Raw genomic sequence first — 18,060 nt, 5'->3', positions numbered from 1 at the left:
TGTTCATATACTACTTCTACAACCTCAAGGTGGCACTAGCATGAACTCCAGTCATTATAATTGCTGTGATGGAGAAAGAGGAAGAGTCTCCCTTTGCCTTGGAAAAAGAACAGGAGTACTTGAGGCACCTTAGAGACTAACAAATTTATTAGAGCATAAGCTTTCGTGGACTACAGCCCACTTCTTCGGGAATGGCTGAGCCATAACAAACATTGAATTTATCTCCCCTTGTAAGTATTCTCACACTTCTTATCAAACTGTCTGTACTGGGCTAGCTTGATTATCATTTCAAAAGTTTTTTTTCTCTTACTTAATTGGCCTCTCAGAGTTGGTAAGACAACTCCCACCTGTTTATGCTCTCTGTATGTGTGTATATATATCTCCTCAATATTTATTCCACTCTATATGCATCCAAAGAAGTGGGCTGTAGTCCACGAAAGCTTATGCTCTAATAAATTTGTTAGTCTCTAAGGTGCCTCAAGTACTCCTGTTCTTTTTGCGGATACAGACTAACACGGCTGCTACTCTGAAACCTTTGCCTTGGAGAAACCATAATATTAAGTCCTAGGAAAATGTTTGTTAATGAATGTACAAGGTACCGGTATGTTTTTTATTTTTAAAATTTCAAACTAGAAGCCTGCTGGGATATTATGGTCCAATAGACCATAACTCTCTGGACTCTGTGGTATAGTATCTGACCCTGAGTGGTGCTGATCACCCATAACTTCCTTATACTTCAGTGGAAGTTTTAGTACTGACCACCTCTCAGGATGAGGCCTCTATTTAAGCACATAAAAGAACAGCCTATATAATTACTTTGAGAGAGAAACTATTCACAGTCTGAAGTCTCTTAATAGTTTAGCACCTCAGCTAATTTTAAAGTATTTTTTTGTACAGTAAAATCAAGTGATAGTAACAGACATATCACTTCCCAGGTTAAATTTTTAAGTAGGGCCAGGATCTGCTGAGGTTTCCATAAGGTGGGAACTAGAGGGAGTGCATTTATTAAATCTGGTCTATAATACGACAAAAGGCTGAACCCTGCTTCCATTTAAGTCAATGGGAGTTTTACTATTCACTTCAGCTAAGGAGGAGATGATATTTATTCGTGTTGGTTGGGAGCCCCAGTCATTGTGTTAGGCACTGTACAAATTCATAACAAGCGATAAAATCCTAAGTTATTGAGGAGCAAGGATTCCCGAAAAAAATCAATAATTCTTGATTTTGTGTACTACAAAATCATATTAAATAGACTTGTCTTTCTCAAATTTGGTAAGAATTTGACTTCTGGGTTGAAACCGCAGCCTACTGCAAAGTTTCATCCCTAAATGTATTTGAACATCTGCGTTGTAAAGCCTCTGGATTCAGGTAATGGTGTTTTGTCGGTTGGCTGGTTTTTCTAACTGAATTAGTACTCACAAAAGGTGCAAAATTGTCTTCCTAGAGAGTAAAGGCCCCCTGCCCCATTGATCCAAAGAAAAAACAATAGCACAAGCAATGCAAGTGAAACCTCAGATACTCACTGCACTAATGTTCCTCCACACTATTTTGACGGAACCACCTCTAGGCATGAGTGATTAGCTCACTTTCTATAGCCCATTCAGCCATTGCCCTCTGTTGAGATTGCACACAGAAGAGTGCCTATTAATGCACTTGTGTTGATGCCTTTATACTCAATCATGAGGAAATCATCTGAGATCACCAAACTCATTTCATATAGAAGTAGTGAGGGGTTTCTAACTTCAGCTCTGAGCTGCAGATTCTTCCTGATCTGTGGCAGCACTCCTATTGTTATCAATGGGAATTGTGCATGTAATTAAAAGCCTGTACATCACCTTTAATCTCAACAATAGCAGCACACATGAGAAATACTTTTACAAATATCCTTAAATAACAGCGCTGGAAACTTTTCTTCCTCCAAAGATTTCACTGTGATGTGGCACATGAGACTGCATCAGTCACATCATATTATGCCATGCTGCGAGAGCATGACATAACCAGTGCAAGTAAGGACAATGTCTCTGTGCATGAAAGGTTCTCTGAACCATAAAAAGCACAGTCTCTCAAAAATTCTTTGTACTCCAATTTTTAGTTTTTAACCATCTCAGCACCAGCTCAGGAGGAATCCACGGGACCACATTCCAATTTTATTGCCATTCATATTTCCTGTGGACATATAGTGAACGCCCCCTTAAGGTCATGTTTCCAACCCTTTGTGCTGATGTTAATTTGCATCCAGCTGCACTAAAAAAAAAAAAAAAAAAAAAGCTTGTTACGACTGTTTTCCTTTAAAACAATTTTAATGTAAGAGAATAGAAATCCTGGTGCTTGAAGATTTGAACAAGAGGGTTCACTAGCCAAAACATTTCAAGTAATTGGTGGTTCAGTTTCACTTCCCCCTTCCCTCCCAACAAAAACTAAGGAGGTTTCCTCTCTCCTTTCACAACCCAAAGGCTAATCCCGAAGCTGTAAAATGTTAATTTAGCTGGTAGTGTAAAAACAGAACAAATAAATATATTTTAAACCAGAGTCTATTATGATGAAGTGGAGTTAATTTTTGGTTACTGAAAAAACATGAATATGAGACATAACAGAACAGTCAACAATTTTAAAGCTAATATAGTGCCACATCGCTGAAGATCACTATTTAATAACACGCAGAAGCCTCAGTTAGCATTGGGGCCCCATTGTGCTATGTGCTGTAAACAGATACAGAGACATGACCGCTACTTTTAAGAGTTTACAACCTAAACCCCCAGTCCTGCAAAGATTTACCCATAAGCTTAATTTTAAGCATTTTGATGAGCCCCCAAATGAACTTCAATGAGACTAAATCTTTGCAAGATTGGAATCTAGAGGCCCCAGTCCTGCAACTGGATCTGTGCAGGTGGGCCACTGTGCTCCTGCACAGCCTACTGACTTCAGTGGGGCTGCACACAGACACAGGAGGTCATACCTGAGGATACAGTTGCAAATTCAGGGCCTACAAACAAATAATAGCCAAACAATAGGTTAATAATTGTTTCACCTAAGCAAAACACAAACATTCCCCTTTACTTAAAAACAAATAACCTTACAAGTTACAGAACCTTCCAATGCCCAAACAAACCCCAATTCCTTTGTAAAAAGAAAAATATAGCCATGGGCTGCCATCCTAAAGTAGCTTTCCAGAAAAAGAAAAAAGTAGGAAATTGCTCTTGGTCATTCATATACCATAAAATAAAGGGGGAAATCTTTTGTTTGTATTGGGATGCTTCTCTCCAGCAGGTATTGTTTTCTGATGGCACAGACATCAACACTACATAATCTTAACAAAACAAAAATATAATTCTTGAGTGCAAAACCATTCTAAATAGGAAAAGAGAACCTCTCTCTTTGTCAATTAGTGAATTGCTATCCTAGCAAGACTATCCAAGCCATATGCTCCTTTGAACACTCTTTACAAAATAAATACTCAACAGCAACTCAACCCTCCTCCCCAAGGGAAAAAAAAAAAATCTAGATTTTTTAACTGCTTTCTTTTAAGGTGCTGTCTTTGCAAATGTGCAACTAGTAAAGAAAATAACAGCAGCAACAGCACAGGAATGGCTACAAATCAGAAATTAAAAAGTCAGACCTGTTTAATCTTCCAGCAGAAGTTAAAGCTTCAGAAGCATTAATACATCCAGCCTTTCAAATGATCTAATTACAAATGCTATATTAGTAATGAGTTAATTAGTCTTCTTGCGCCAACAGAGGAAAGCAAAGAGGAGCTGCTCGCCCCACCTTTGGCTTTGAGCAAAAGGAAGGAAAGGCAAGGGGAATCCAAGAAATGACTGATCTGCCAAGTGCCTGAGATGAAGATGCAGCCAGGCTGCTACTGTTCTGCTCTCAGTTCAGCAGCTCCTGATCTACAGCGCATAAGGCCCTCTCCTCACCCGCTGCACCGGCTGGCTGGGGAATCAGTTGCAGCCACCTGCTCTCCGCGGAGCCTCTGTCCGTGCACTCAGGCTGAGTGGCTGCTGTTGCCCTTTTCATTCAGGGATCAGCCCCAGCTGCTGGCAGCGAGGGGCGGTGTCTTCCCCCTTCCGAGTCGGTCATTTGGACCTACCCAGACCCCTTCGCGTAGTAGGTCCCCCTAGTTCCTCCTATGCAAGGGGCCGGGAGGAACACGCCCTATTCATGGAGTGAAGAAGGGGGGCTCTCCCTATAACCTTTTCCTCTGCAAGGGGCAGATTTCCCACTGCACCTCCTTACAGCAGGCCTGGGGGGTCCCCTCTGATCTGTGTGGGAGGGGTATCAGGGAATCTGTCGGGGCAGATTTCCCCTTTGCACCTTCTAGTGGGGGGCAGCTGGTGGAAGAAGTAATTTCCCCTGTGATCTTTATGAGAGGGACAGCTGGGGGTCCCTTTGATTCCCCTTTGGTCCCTTTCGCGGGGTACTAAGAGAAGGGCAGGGATTTCCTCCTTGCTCCTTTTCTTGGAGAAAGCGTATTTGGGGGTGGGAGGGAGGGCAGGAGGGCGACAGGCGGGTTAGATTTCCCCTGAGCTGTGCATCTTCTGGCAAGAGAAACACCGCCCCTCTCCCGCCCGGGGCTCTCCCCAGCCCTCCCCAAAAACTTTCGCATCCTTCTCCAAGGCAGGGAGACGCCCCGCGTGCCTCGGGAGGGGGGGGCGATACCTGTCCCAATGGGTACCTGCTCCTCCGGAGAAGCCGCCCACACCGCTTTCTGCTCCTCGCGGGGGGACGTAGCCCCCGGCGGGGACGGGCAAGGGAGAGATGGGGGCTGCTGCGGCGGGAGCCCGGCTCGGGGGCTGCTCGCCACTCGCTGGTGCTGCTACTCACTCGCGTTGCCTTAGCAACCGCCTCCCTCCCTTGCCAGCCAACCCCAGGGTGTTCACGTGGGGCGCAGCGCCCAATGGACGGGGGGCTTTCCGCACCCCACTGCCTCGCGAGGCACTTTCAAGTCGGGACCGCAGAGGGGCAGCGGGGGAGGAAGGGATGGGGCGGGCTGGGCTCGGCGCAGCCGAAGCGTGGGGAAGGGGCTGCTGGGGGGAGGGTCCCGCGCGACGCGGAGAAGCTGCAGCTGAGACTTTCCCTAAGTGGAAAAACCTCCCCCGCCCCGCCACAGGGCTCCGCAGCCCGCTCCTAAGTTACTGCTGGCCGCGCCGCCGTCCCCAGACCACGCGGGGCCTCCCGATTGCAGGGCAGCAGGAGTGCCTCTCTGTAGGACATGTAAAGAAAGTCAGCACTCTCCCGCAGCACGGGTCTCCCTGTGAGATGAGGGATTTGGAGGGTGGGGGGCGCTCAGTTCAGTTCCTAACCACGAAAATCCACCATCTCCATTAGCCCCTTTGTTAATACCCTCACAGAGAGCCCCCGTGTTAAACAGGCATTAGGACAACTTCGCTCGGACTCCTAGAAAGGCATGTTGGCAATCAGCAGAGAGAAGCTTGCCACCATCCTGCTCATGCCCTGCCTGTTATGTCGATAAACAGAAGCGGACAAGTTTCAGGGCTGTCAGTGCAACAGCTTTTGCTAGCACCAGATGGAATTTGGAAAGGGGGCGGGATGAGGGAGAAGAGAGACTAAGAGCCTGAACCTGTTGGTTCAATACCCAAATCTATCACCCACTCACCAACGCTTTAAACTTCATGCCTCACTTTCCCATCTGATCACCTACTCCACATGCTGTTGTAGGACTTTGATTAACCTAAGTGTTACTAAAGTGCTGTAGACAGGTGTTGGTCCAGAGCACTCCCTCAAGGGCTGGACTGGTCCTGGAGGGCCACCCAGTCTTCTTTAGTTCTTTGCACTGATTTATAGTCAGGCCAGAATACTCAAAATAAGATATTATTTTTGTGAGATCTTATTAGTCTTTTCCACATACTGACCTTTAGCCTGGCAGGGTTAACTTTTTTTTTGGTTCAGGAATCCCATACTCCCCTTTGCTGGGTTCTGCTTGTTCAGATAGCTTTCAGTTCCTTAGCACACAGGGTGCTAATTCACAGTAGCTGTAGCCTTAAACTACCTTCTCCCAGGGGGCCCTTTTTTTGGTTTATTATTACACTTACCACTAAATTGGTGTGGGCCTTCGAATAAGGGCTCTCTCTCACATTGCAGAGCCTAGACCCAAAGACCCTTACATCTTTCTCTCAGGGTTTTTAAAAAAAAAAAAACACACACCAACTTATCCCTTATACCCCTGGTTGAGAACCATTGCTCTATCAACTCCTCTACATATTTACCTAGTTCTACAACATGCTATATAAAAAGCACTAGCAAAGCCAGCACAAACTAAAATTTCATACAATGAAGTGTTTCTACTGCTCTAAATACTGTACACTGAAATACAAGTACAATATTTATATTGCAATTTGTTTTATTATATGGCAAAAATGAGAAAGCAATTTTTCAGTAATAGTGTGCTGAGATATAAAATCAGATATTAAAAATATAAAAGTAAGTAGTTTAAGTGAAGGGAAACTTGGGGTTACACAAGACAAGACACACAGTAGTCTAGAAAGGTTGAGAGCCACTGCTTTATAAGCAAGGAGAGGGATCATATTCTCAGCAGCCAGTATGGAAACCCAGGCCCAATCTAATCTCTACACTGGTTTCCAGTCCAGCAAGCAACCCTAAGTCAAGTAGCCAAGGTGTACTCAGTCAAAGTGTCTTATTACTACCTCCCTGGACTCCTTCCTATCATAACCTGTCCTCAAACCTTTTACCCAGCCCCTTCCTAAGCTCTTTGTAACAAGCAATATCTTTCAAGCACTCTGGTTTCTACCTCTGTATCAAAGTCAGCCCAAGGAGCTTACTTCAGTCCTAGATCTTCCAGATCTCTTCCTTCCCTGAACTTCCTCTTCCCCCTACAGGAACCTTCCTACCCATCTCAGTGACTAGAGAGTTCTTACCATTCTTTCTGTAGCCCCTTGTTGTGCCAAACTTCCTCTCTTCATAGCCACTACCTACTTCCTCCCCAGCTGGGCTTCATCTTTAATTAGGGTTGGCCCACCTCCAGGTGCAGCCAGGTGGGTTAATTGGCCTCTCAGGCCCACATTAACCCATTCATCACCTGTATGGGGGTAGGCAACCTATCACTCAGTTATTTCAGACCATAGAAGTGTCTAGCGGTGTTTTTTTTAATTATCAGAAAAAATATCATCCTTTTGCCAAAAAAGCATATGTCCCCACCTCTACATGGTAAATGCTCTTGGAGCCTAGAATGAAACCTCCAGCCAAGGATCAACAGTCATTCTCCTTTATGAAACTTTGTAGGTCTTCTCAGTAACCATTAGTTGTGGGATAGAATATGTCTACATTGCACTAAAACAGTAGTTCTCAACCTTTTTTTTTTTCTCTTCATTTGTGGACCCCTAAAAACTTTCAAATAGAGGTATGGCCCCTTTGGAAATTTGAATGGAGATGTGAACCCCTTTGGAAATCTATTGTCTGTGTATATAGTTGAATTCTATTCGGTCTGTTTTGAGTCTAAGTCTTCCGCAGAGCCCTTAGATGTAGTCCACAGACCACAGGTTGAGAACCACTGTACTAAAATACCCATAGCTGTTCCATGTTAGATGACTCAGGCTAGGCCTCAGGGTGTTTGACTTTGGACTAGAGCCTGGGCTGTGGGATTCTCCCCACTTGAGGGGAGCTAGAGCCAGAGTTTCTAGACTGCAATTTTATTGTCCCACAGTAGCCAAGTCAGCTGAAGTAGGGTAGCCATGGGTGTTTCATACCCATACTGTCACTGGTGGAAGCTGACATTTCTGTAATTTCATATTTGATTCATCATGTTCAAGTGGTGTCTCAGGTGCAGTTCAGGCAAGACGACTCAGCTGAGTGTTTTTTTTCCTGCCTGAACTGTGAATAAGAAGCCATCTTCATAAAGAAAGAGATAGAGTCGTATATTATCCAATAACAACATTTCCTCTGATGTGTTTTTGTTTGTAGAAAATAAATCTCTCAAAATATATGAAGGAAAAAATAAAAACAGTTTCTAATATTGTCCAGTCCCTGATAAAGGAAAATTCCAATACAACAAGACTACTCCAAAGGTCCTTCTTATTTATTTTTCTGAGCAGCTGTATTTTGCCTACTGCTTGTTTCTCTGGAGCACTGGTTTCTGGGGAATTTTTCCTGTAATTCTTCAAAGTGATGGATTTTCACTTTGAAACAATGCATGACTGTAGAGAACGGCAAAAGTATTTTATTTGTGTGTGTGTGTGATGTTTTGTGCTTTGAAAAGATCGGTGTACTGCCACCTTCTTTGTTAATTTGCATGGCAAGAGCCTGAAAATTTGCATTTCTGGATTCATGTTCCTCACTTTAAAAAAGAACCAAAGTGATCTTCTCATATTTCCAGTTAAACATGGCTTGCAGCTGTGTGCACTGTTTCTCACTAACCGGGCTAAGTGGACATTCAGTACATTAGTAAATAAGAACATGCCTTTTTTTCCTTTTGGTTCAGTAAAGGTTTTAGTAGTTCCAAAAGCCCAAATATACAAGGGGCCACATAGTCCCTGTGCTGAAGGACTTACAGTCTACATAGAAGATGACCAAAAAAATGGAGCATATAGTTTCTATTTTACACATGGGAAACTGAGGCACAGAGAGACTAAGAGGCTGCAGCAGAATCAGGAGTTGAACCCAGATCTCCTAAGTCTTATGCCATAACCACAGGGCCATCCTCTTGTTGGTTCCTATTCTGCTACATGCTCCAGTCTGCAGGAGAGGAAAATCATATATGTCATGGGGGAGGGATTCTCAGAAGCAGAAAGATGATGATCAGAGAGCAGATTCTCATCTCATTGCTATTAGCTTAAATCTGGAGTAACTCCATTAACTTCATTGGCCATCAACACAATATGGTAAGTAGCTTTGCGGATGTAGATAGGCCCAAGGCTAATATTCTATAATGATTGTTTTGGGAAGAGAACAATATGACGCCCTATAAATCAGTAATAAAAATCATCAACACTTTTAGATAAACACCTGTCAGGAATGACTAGACTAGTCCTGCCACAAGTGCAGGAGCCTGAACTAGATGATCTCTCAAGGTCCCTTCCAGTTCTATGATTCATGCATTAAAAACACTTTGCACACATTTATCAAAGCATTCTCATTGTCAACAGTGACAATTCACATTAAAAAGCCACTGTGAAGGCCTATTCAAATGTCTCAATCAACTATAAAACTCAAATATTTGGTTCAAGATATAGGAGTTTAACCTTCTCCTAAAACAGACTAGTAACAGGGATGATAAATGATAATAACTAGAAAGTTACAAGATCCCAAAATGATTTTCAGTAGTAATAATGAGCCAAATCTTGCAGACCTTATTAAGAGCCTGAACATAGGAGATGCTGTCTCCCACTGATTTCAGTGGGTATTGAGAATTGTGCAGTGGCTTCAGTCCCTGTGCAGGCAAAATTCCAATTAAAGTCAATGGGGCAAACCTGCAGTGGTACTAAGCAGCTGCAATTCCTACTTCAACTGGGATTGCAGATACTCAGCGTGGTGTATTGAGACTGTTTTATAATTTTAAGCTCTCACTCTAAATTGTAAAGGGGTTTCTGGTTCTGTTTGCAGACTAAGGGGCTCTAAGAAAAGATTTGTGATCAGGGTCCTGTTTGGGTAATCTGCAAAGAGCCACCTTGAAGCAAGGTGGGTTGAGTTGTGTTTCTATTTTAGGAAGCAGCCTGCTTTGCCCTTCTCTGTTTTGGTTGTTGGGTTAGGATTCCGGATTGTAAGAAATAAAGCAGTGTTACACTGCAAACTTCCAGAACAAGTATTTTTGTATCTTTTTCTTAACTTTTCTGCTATGAGCCTTACACTCAGTACTATGAGATAGCCCAATCATTTGCCTGACTACAGGCATGTGTACAGTTCCCTCATCTATTAGTGAAGAAGAATGGCACATGGTTGAGACACTGGAGATGAAGTTTCAGATTCTGAGTCTGTCACAGTCTTTCTGTGTGATCTTGGGTAAATCACTTAATGTTTCTGCTGATATACATCCATTCCCTATCTGTCAAATGGGGATAATAATACAGTACTTCCTATGCCTGTCTTGTCTATTTTGACTGTAAGTTCCTCTTTGAAGCAAGGACAGTCTCTTACTATGTGTTTGTGGAGTCCTCCAGGCACTAATGGAATACAAATAATACTCTGCACTACTCCATATCATGCCCTTAGTAACAACTGCAGGATCTTGCCTACTGCATTTTAGTTACCACAGCCATGCAATGTGGTATAAATTCAGAATTAGCTGCATTCTCTGTAGCAAATTTATTCAAATACTGTTTCCTGCATGTGTGCATTGTTTTCCGCTCTTGCAAAATCCTTCAGTGTCCACAGTAAAATCCCAGTTTTTAATGAAATGTAAAACATCCCTGAGGTTTCACAATTTCAAAATATTATTCACATAAACATAATCCAGAAAAGAAACATTTGAATACCCTTATGGTAAATATAACAGGGTTACATTTTTAATTTGCTGGTGCTATCTGTGTGCAGCACCAGGGTCAAAGACTAATCATCCCTCCCGGGAAGGTGGTATAAAGATTAGACAGTCTCATGGTGTCTTTGAATGACTGAAACCCACAAGAAATGTCCTTTGCATTTTACAAAATACACACATAGCAATGATTTAGCAAGGGCACAAAGACTAACCCAAACATTACCATGCCAAATTCTGCTCTAGTTAGATCCGCATAAATCCAGAGTAATCCAATGGATAACCACTACTATGATTAGGAGGGTATAGGTACCTACATTTAACAGATCAGATTTTGGAGAGGAGGATTGCTCTTGTTATTAAGACATTGGACTGAGGAGCTCTAAGTTAAATTCCTGGTTCTGCCAGAGAGTCTTTGAGTCATTAACCTCTCTGTAAAATGAGGATAATACTTCCTTTCTCTCCACCTTTTGCCTACTTTAATTACAAGCTCTTCAGGGCAGGAACTGTATTTTACTATGGGTCTGTATAGCACCTAGCACAACAGGCCCTCTGGGTGCTACTGTAATGCAAATAATAAGGCAATGTAATTACTCTGGATTGACACTCGCCTAATTAAAGGCAGAATCTGACCTGTCATTTCAAAATAAAATCGGATATGCTGGGGTGGGTTTAATGGAAATAAAATGAACATATAAATCAAAACTTAATTAATGCCGACTAACTGTGTCTGCATGGTTAGCATTCAGTATTTTAATTTGAGACCTAACAAAATAAATGCCATAGTTAGAAAACAAAATCATTAGCAGCTACATGCAATCCACTATGTAAAGAAATTTAGTCATTTAACTTTGGACACTTCAGCTTTTATCTCCATATTTTGCAAGTCAACATTTCATGAGAGATTTTATAGACTTTCAGGGCTATCTCACAACTCATTTGCCTGCTTCAGGGCCTGGGTAAAATGTCCTGTTACGAGACTGTTATAGCTGCAATGTTAGGGATGTTAAGAGAGCAGGAAACAGGAACGTCAAACTACAGTAGCAGGGCATTCATTAATTTTCCTGGCTGTAACCCATCAAGCTGTATTTTCATATCAGCTATGACATAAAGCAATGAATCCCTGAAAACTTCTTCGTTCATATTCCTGCTATATTTTTCTGTGAGACATGTACATTAAAAGAAATTGCTGTGCTTTGAATGCAATGTATTCTTAGCAATCTATTGACTCTGAAATCATAATTTTAGCATTATTTCCTTTGAAGGATTAACTCTTTACGCTACTAGCCGGTCTAGGTCTCTTCATTCATCAGACACTACCATTTATTGTACTTTTCTGGTTTTAATCTTTTTTTGTATTTTTTCCTTAATTTTTTGCCTGAGTTTAGTGTTGGGAAATTCTGTCAGATGATTTGACTTGCCTGAAGAATGAAATCCACTGTTATTCACCAAACAGAAACAATGCAGAGAGCTAAAGTACAAGATGCTCCACCAATCTGCCATGACCTGGCGGGACCATCTCCAAGAATAAGAAAGTTCAAACTCCAGTGCAAATCTAAATGATGGTTTTATGATGGAAGAGAGTTGTCCTCCAGAACTGAGCTCACCAAGCTCCCATGAGAAGGTAGCAACCTTTGGATCTCCTCTAAGAGGTGCCTATTGGTGGGGCAGATCCTCAACTGCTGTAAATTGTCACAGAAACCAATGCACCTATGACAATTTACGTCTGCTGAGGATCTGCCTCTTGGTGCCTTATCCGAAGTGTGTAAATATTCAGAGGCAACCCATTTGAAGATCTGCAGTTATTGATAAATAATCTCTCTTTCTTCTTCAGGGTGATATCTGCATATTCCCACTCTTGGAATAAATCCCCCTCAGTGCTGCCAGCTTTATCCATAGCTTGTATCTATCTGGGCAAGCATCTCAGAGAAGCACTATTACTATAGTGAGTCACCTTTTGTCAGTGCTAACTAGGTGTGGCAGAAACAGAAAGGAGTTGAGGGGTGAGTGCCCCCACACTGGAAATATTGTGGGGGTTCTTCCCCCATATAAACTCAGGCATTCCTGGGGAGGGGGTAGATGAGAAAAGGACCCAGAAGGGCTGGAGATGCCACTCCAGGCCCAGGATCAGGCTGGGGATCAGGGAGCAGGTCCCAGAGGAGCTGGAATGGGCCCAGGAGCAGGTAGGAACCCACAGGACCCTCCTTTCCAGCCTAGAAGCTCACCTCCAAGTCACAGAACCTACTCTTACTCCCCTCCTATCCCTCTGCCCCCCATTCGCAGGGAGCTTCCGCGATACCTCCCCATGTTAACCAGTGCTTAATGTGGTCTGCAAAAAGCAGGGTGTCTATCCTTTTCCTACAGAAATGAAAGCAACATTACATCTGCCTGCCCAGTTCTGCCCCTGCCCAGCTTCACTTCTGCTCCTCCTCCTGCTCTTGGAGTTCGTCAGCCCTCTGTCCCAGGCCTAGGGGGGATGCAACGGGGTTCCCTCTGTTCCCCCTTCCCAGGGTAGGTGTTTCAGGGATAGAGAGGGGAGGAGCAGAGGAGAAGTCCCATTGCTCACAGGTGGTGATAGAACCTGGACTCTTTCTGCTCTCTCCTCTCCTCCTGCGAGACTGGTGTGGGCTCCTGAGGGGAGGGAGGAGAGCTCTGCCTGCTTCTTGCAGAAGCCTTAATTGGCTGCTTACAACCCAGGAAATGGGGCAAGGGGGAAAGTAGTCTATCACAGGGTGTTTTCCACATGTACACACCTTAACTACCTGGCTTGAGCTGTAGATTTATTTGCCAGGTCTGCAACCCCTTTTGGTCTACAATGCGTTAAGCACTAGTGCCATCTCACACTGAATTTGAATGACTGACTATACAAAAGATTTAATAGATCATTGCCTGAGCCATCCTGCTATCCCTTTTTAATTGCTCCCAATACTCTTAGGGTATCAGAATCTGGCCTTGTATCACAGTAAGTAGCACCTTCCTCCACAAATAGCCTCGTTGACTTCATTGGGATTATTCTCAGGCCTTGGCTACACTTACCCGCTAGTTCGACGGCTGGAAATCGAACTTCTGGGTTCGACTTATCGCGTCTAGTCTGGACGTGATAAGTCGAACCCGGAAGTGCTCGCCGTCGACTGCGGTACTCCAGCTCGCCGAGAGGAGTACCGCGGAGTCGACGGGGGAGCCTGCCTGCCGAGTGTGGACCAAGGTAAGTTCGAACTAATTCGAACTAAGGTACTTCGAACTTCAGCTACGTTATTCACGTAGCTGAAGTTGCGTACCTTAGTTCGAATTAGGGGGGTAGTGTAGACCAAGCCTTAAAAACCTTATTTACTTTACATACAACAACAGTTTAGTTATATATTAGACTTATAGAAAGAGACCTTCTAAAAACGTTAAAATGTATTACTGGCACGCAAAACCTTAAATTAGAGTGAATAAATGAAGACTTGGCACACCACTTCTGAAAGGTTGCCGACCCCGGTCTAGATCCTTGAAAATAAAATCACTTTCCCTACCTTTGCCATATTGATTCCATCATGTGAGGGGCACTAGAAAACATTGACTGTTCACCTATACTCCCAAGCTCTCCTCTATATTCCTTTTAGTGCCCCCAACATACTTACATTAGCCCCTGAGTTACAACACTTGGCCTCTGAATACCTATCTTACAGCTATCTAATTGAAAACAAGATCCCTTCAAAGTCTATCAAAGGGAATGGGACATACCAGACCCCACCCTGGGCTAACTCCAGGGATTAGATTGGGACTGGTAGTCTTGTGCTTGGTAATGCAAATCGCTGTCTTTCAGTAGATGATTTAAGTAGAATTAAATACTATAAAATAAATATTCTTTATTATTCTAGTAATGGAAAACTGATTGACTTGAATTAATGAAAGCCAGACTCTGATTTGTTGTCTATCTAATGGCATTCAAGAATTCTAAGGAGTCTGCTAAGGCCAGAGGTAGAATATTACAAAGGCAGAATATTACAAGATCCATATTTTAACCAGTATCTCCAAGACACATTTTTCTACGTCTCCTCTTTTAACCAAATCTGTCTCACAAGTTAGTCATTCAGCCTGTAGCATCATAACAGAGTCTGGGATAAACACAATGATGCTTAATGAAGCCAAATACTGCAAGAATAAGCAGTAACAAATAATTTTGTTTATTTAACATTTGAATACAATCCAGTAACACCTTATTAAGTTTGTTTGGTTGGCTAAGCTTGTTTTCAAGAGGGTCCTACGAGACTCAAAATCAACATATGCAATTATACATTACAACACAACACTCATTCATATTAACATTTCTAGTTAATCGGTGATTAAATCTCCTTTGAGAGAAAAATGGTGTTCTAATAAAGTCTTGGTCTAACTATCTAGTAGCAACCAATTCAAGAATTCCAGCGCTCTAACGGTACATCAGCATATGCACCCTTGCTTTGTCTCCTAAGAGAAACTTTCAGCGCTCAATCTTCAGGATTTGGGCACCTATCTTAGGTGTCAACATTTATATTTGGGCATCTGATAGTGGCATTCAGGTGCCTAAAACAGATATGTGGGTGATTAAGTGAGTATTCAAATACAGTATTCAGGTGGCTAATTTCCACAAATATTGATGGACTTGCCTCTAGACTTTTGTTCCCTCTGCATCAAATGGACAGGATTCTCCACTGACTTGTGTCAGATGAAGTAGAAAAGTAGGATAACTGGCCCATCAATGACACAAAGGACCAGTTTTGAAACCAATCTAATGTGGCCTTATACAGTGGTGATGAGGAAGACTATGGAATCTTTCTCTGCCACTGTGGCCTCTGTAAAGACATGGCCTCTATAAAGCATTGTCCTGGATGGCAAGTAATCCAGTCAACATGGACTACTTTTACCTGGCTCCCTACTGAAGTATTTCCCACTGGGAGACACTCTCATCCTGTCTACTAGAAAAAAAATCAATCTAATGCAGGGCACTTGCCCAGTTTGCAGACATAAGACCAGAACCAGAGGGAAAATAGCTGCATGCTCCCTGAATGAGGTCAGACTTTTCATGCTGGTTCAGAAGTCAACGTGAAATGGACCCTTTCCTTTTGCAGCCAATGAAAGCTAAGGTGGCAATATCTGGGCCTACTGCTGAAGGGAAATCATTAATGCCTCACTGAGGGGAACAAGGTTCCATATCCCTTGAATGGTGGTTAAAATAGATTGAAACAGAAATGAGACCTTTTACCTCAACAGTCAAGGAGAAGGGGGAGTTGTGGAGGAGCACTGTTTACCTGAGACAGGGAAATGTGGGGGAGCTACACTGCCCCCCACTCCCTCTTAGTGTAACTCCTGCAATAACTTAAATGCAATAATTCATTTTCTTGAACAAAGGCTGTCACATGACATCAACAGTCTTATTTTTCAATACTGTCATCTCTCTAATTTTTGTGATGTGGAAAAGGTTACTGGGAAGATGCTGGTGATGAACTCCTGCCCTAACAGGTACCATAGGGAACAGTTGGCGCTTGTTTTGGCAGAGAGTGAGGCCTAGACTGTGAGGACACCAGGGCATAGTAAATCTCTCTTACACAAAGGAGTTGCTCTGGGTTAAAATTCAAAAGAAACTGACCAATAGTTTTAAACCCTTCATAAATCTGCAGTTGTATTTAAAGCATATTACAAACATTATTCAATCAGCCAAGCTTGACATAGGAAGATTTTCAAAGATGCTGTAGTCATTAATCATGAAAACCTCCCTTTGACTCCAAATGAAATTAAAAGATTTTCCCCCCTGAGTAAGGACTGCAGGATCTGACCTATCATTTTAGTTATGACGTTAGTGCACCTGTATGTGTGTATATATATATATACATATATATATATATATATATATATACACACACACACACACACACACTTTTAACATGCCAGCATCAAGATATATTCGGAGAGAGAGAGAGTACCCCTCTTCTTTTGAAACCATTAGCTGTCCTCATTTCAACATCTGTAGTTCATATATTGCTCAGTGTCTAGACACAAGGCTCCCTGGCAAACACCACATACATTTTAAAAAGATTATTCATACACATTGGGCAATTCGGCATAATACAGTTCATAACCTGGATGTAATCTAATTTAGGAACCACTGTTTCCCTTTATAGGCATATAGAAAGATCAGTTCAAGTCTTTCAACATTTGAAGCAGTACAGCAAGTCTACCCTACGTTATGAAAACTCAAGTAGATTTAGCCAAAAATATCATTTTGATTGAAGAAACAGAAATAATGCAGAGAAGCCTAAGAAGATGCTGGATAATTATTTACAAAAAGAGACTATTTAAAATAGATTCTAGCAAGATGTTGGAATCTATACATTGGGAAAAATGGTTGTCTTTCAAGTCTAAGGCATGTTGGTGGGGGTGGTTGTGGATTCACGTTTTTGCTTTAGTAATTAATATGTTGCACTTCTATAATCCCTTTTATCTGAGGATTTCAAAGCAATTTGCAGATATTAATAAATGTAGCCTCACAGCACTTGTAAGAGATGAAGTAATGATTTGGAGATTGAAATTCAAATAGATGAATGAATAAAAGTGTGGAATAGCAGTCCTAAAATTTCATATAGCACTTAAATAGGGTGACCAGACAGCAAGTGTGAAAAATCAGGACAGGGGGAGGGGGGGGGTAGTAGGAGCCTATATAAGATAAAGACCCAAAAATCGGGACTGTCCCTATAAAATCAGGACATCTGGTAACCCTACACTTAAAACATATGCAAAATGCACTATTTGCCCCTTAAACTAAAGGCTTGGGGAAAGCCGAGGGATATGGAGGAGCACAATGTTCAGACTGACACATTCTTTAGGAAAGGATTTATTAAAGGGGATACTCTATATTCTAGTAAAGAGGAGAGGTTAGAAGTTGATAAAGTACAGATAGGAGTTTGAGAGAAAGAAGCAAAAGAAAAAGAGTCCCATTGAATTACCCTCACATGAAGGCAGACAACTAGATATTGGCAAATTTTATAAGTAATTGTATACAAATGCGAGAAGTCTAAATACTAAGATGGGTGAACTTGATTGCCTAATATTAAATGAGGATATTGATATAATAGGCATCACAGAAACTTGATGGAATGATGATAATTAATGGGACATGGTAATATTACGGTACAAAAATACGTCAGAATAACAGGGTAGATCATGCTGGTGGGGAAGAGGCATTATATGTGAAAGAAAGCAGAGTGAAATATACACCTCTAACTCGATATAACACGACCCGCTATATAACACGAATTCGGATATAACGCGGTAAAGCAGTACTCCGGGGGACGTGGGGCAGCACACTTCGGTGGATCAGCAAGTTCAATATAACGCGGTTTCACCTATAAAGCGGTAAGATTTTTTGGCTCCCAAGGACAGCGTTATATCGAGCTAGAGGTGTAGTAAAATTCTTAAATGACTCAAATAGTACCATAAAATCTCTATCTAAGATTTAGTCCTAAATAGACCATAGAATCTGGTCCAGGAGGTGAATATAACTTAACCACTCAGTAATAGCAACATGTAATTAAATTTAACATCCTTATAGGGGGCAAAAAAAAATCCACTGTAGCATTTAACTTCAGAAAGGGGAA

The sequence above is a fragment of the Trachemys scripta genome, chromosome 4 (assembly GCF_013100865.1).
Source record: "Trachemys scripta elegans isolate TJP31775 chromosome 4, CAS_Tse_1.0, whole genome shotgun sequence".
NCBI lineage: Eukaryota > Metazoa > Chordata > Testudines > Emydidae > Trachemys > Trachemys scripta.
This window is presented reverse-complemented; position numbering follows the sequence as displayed.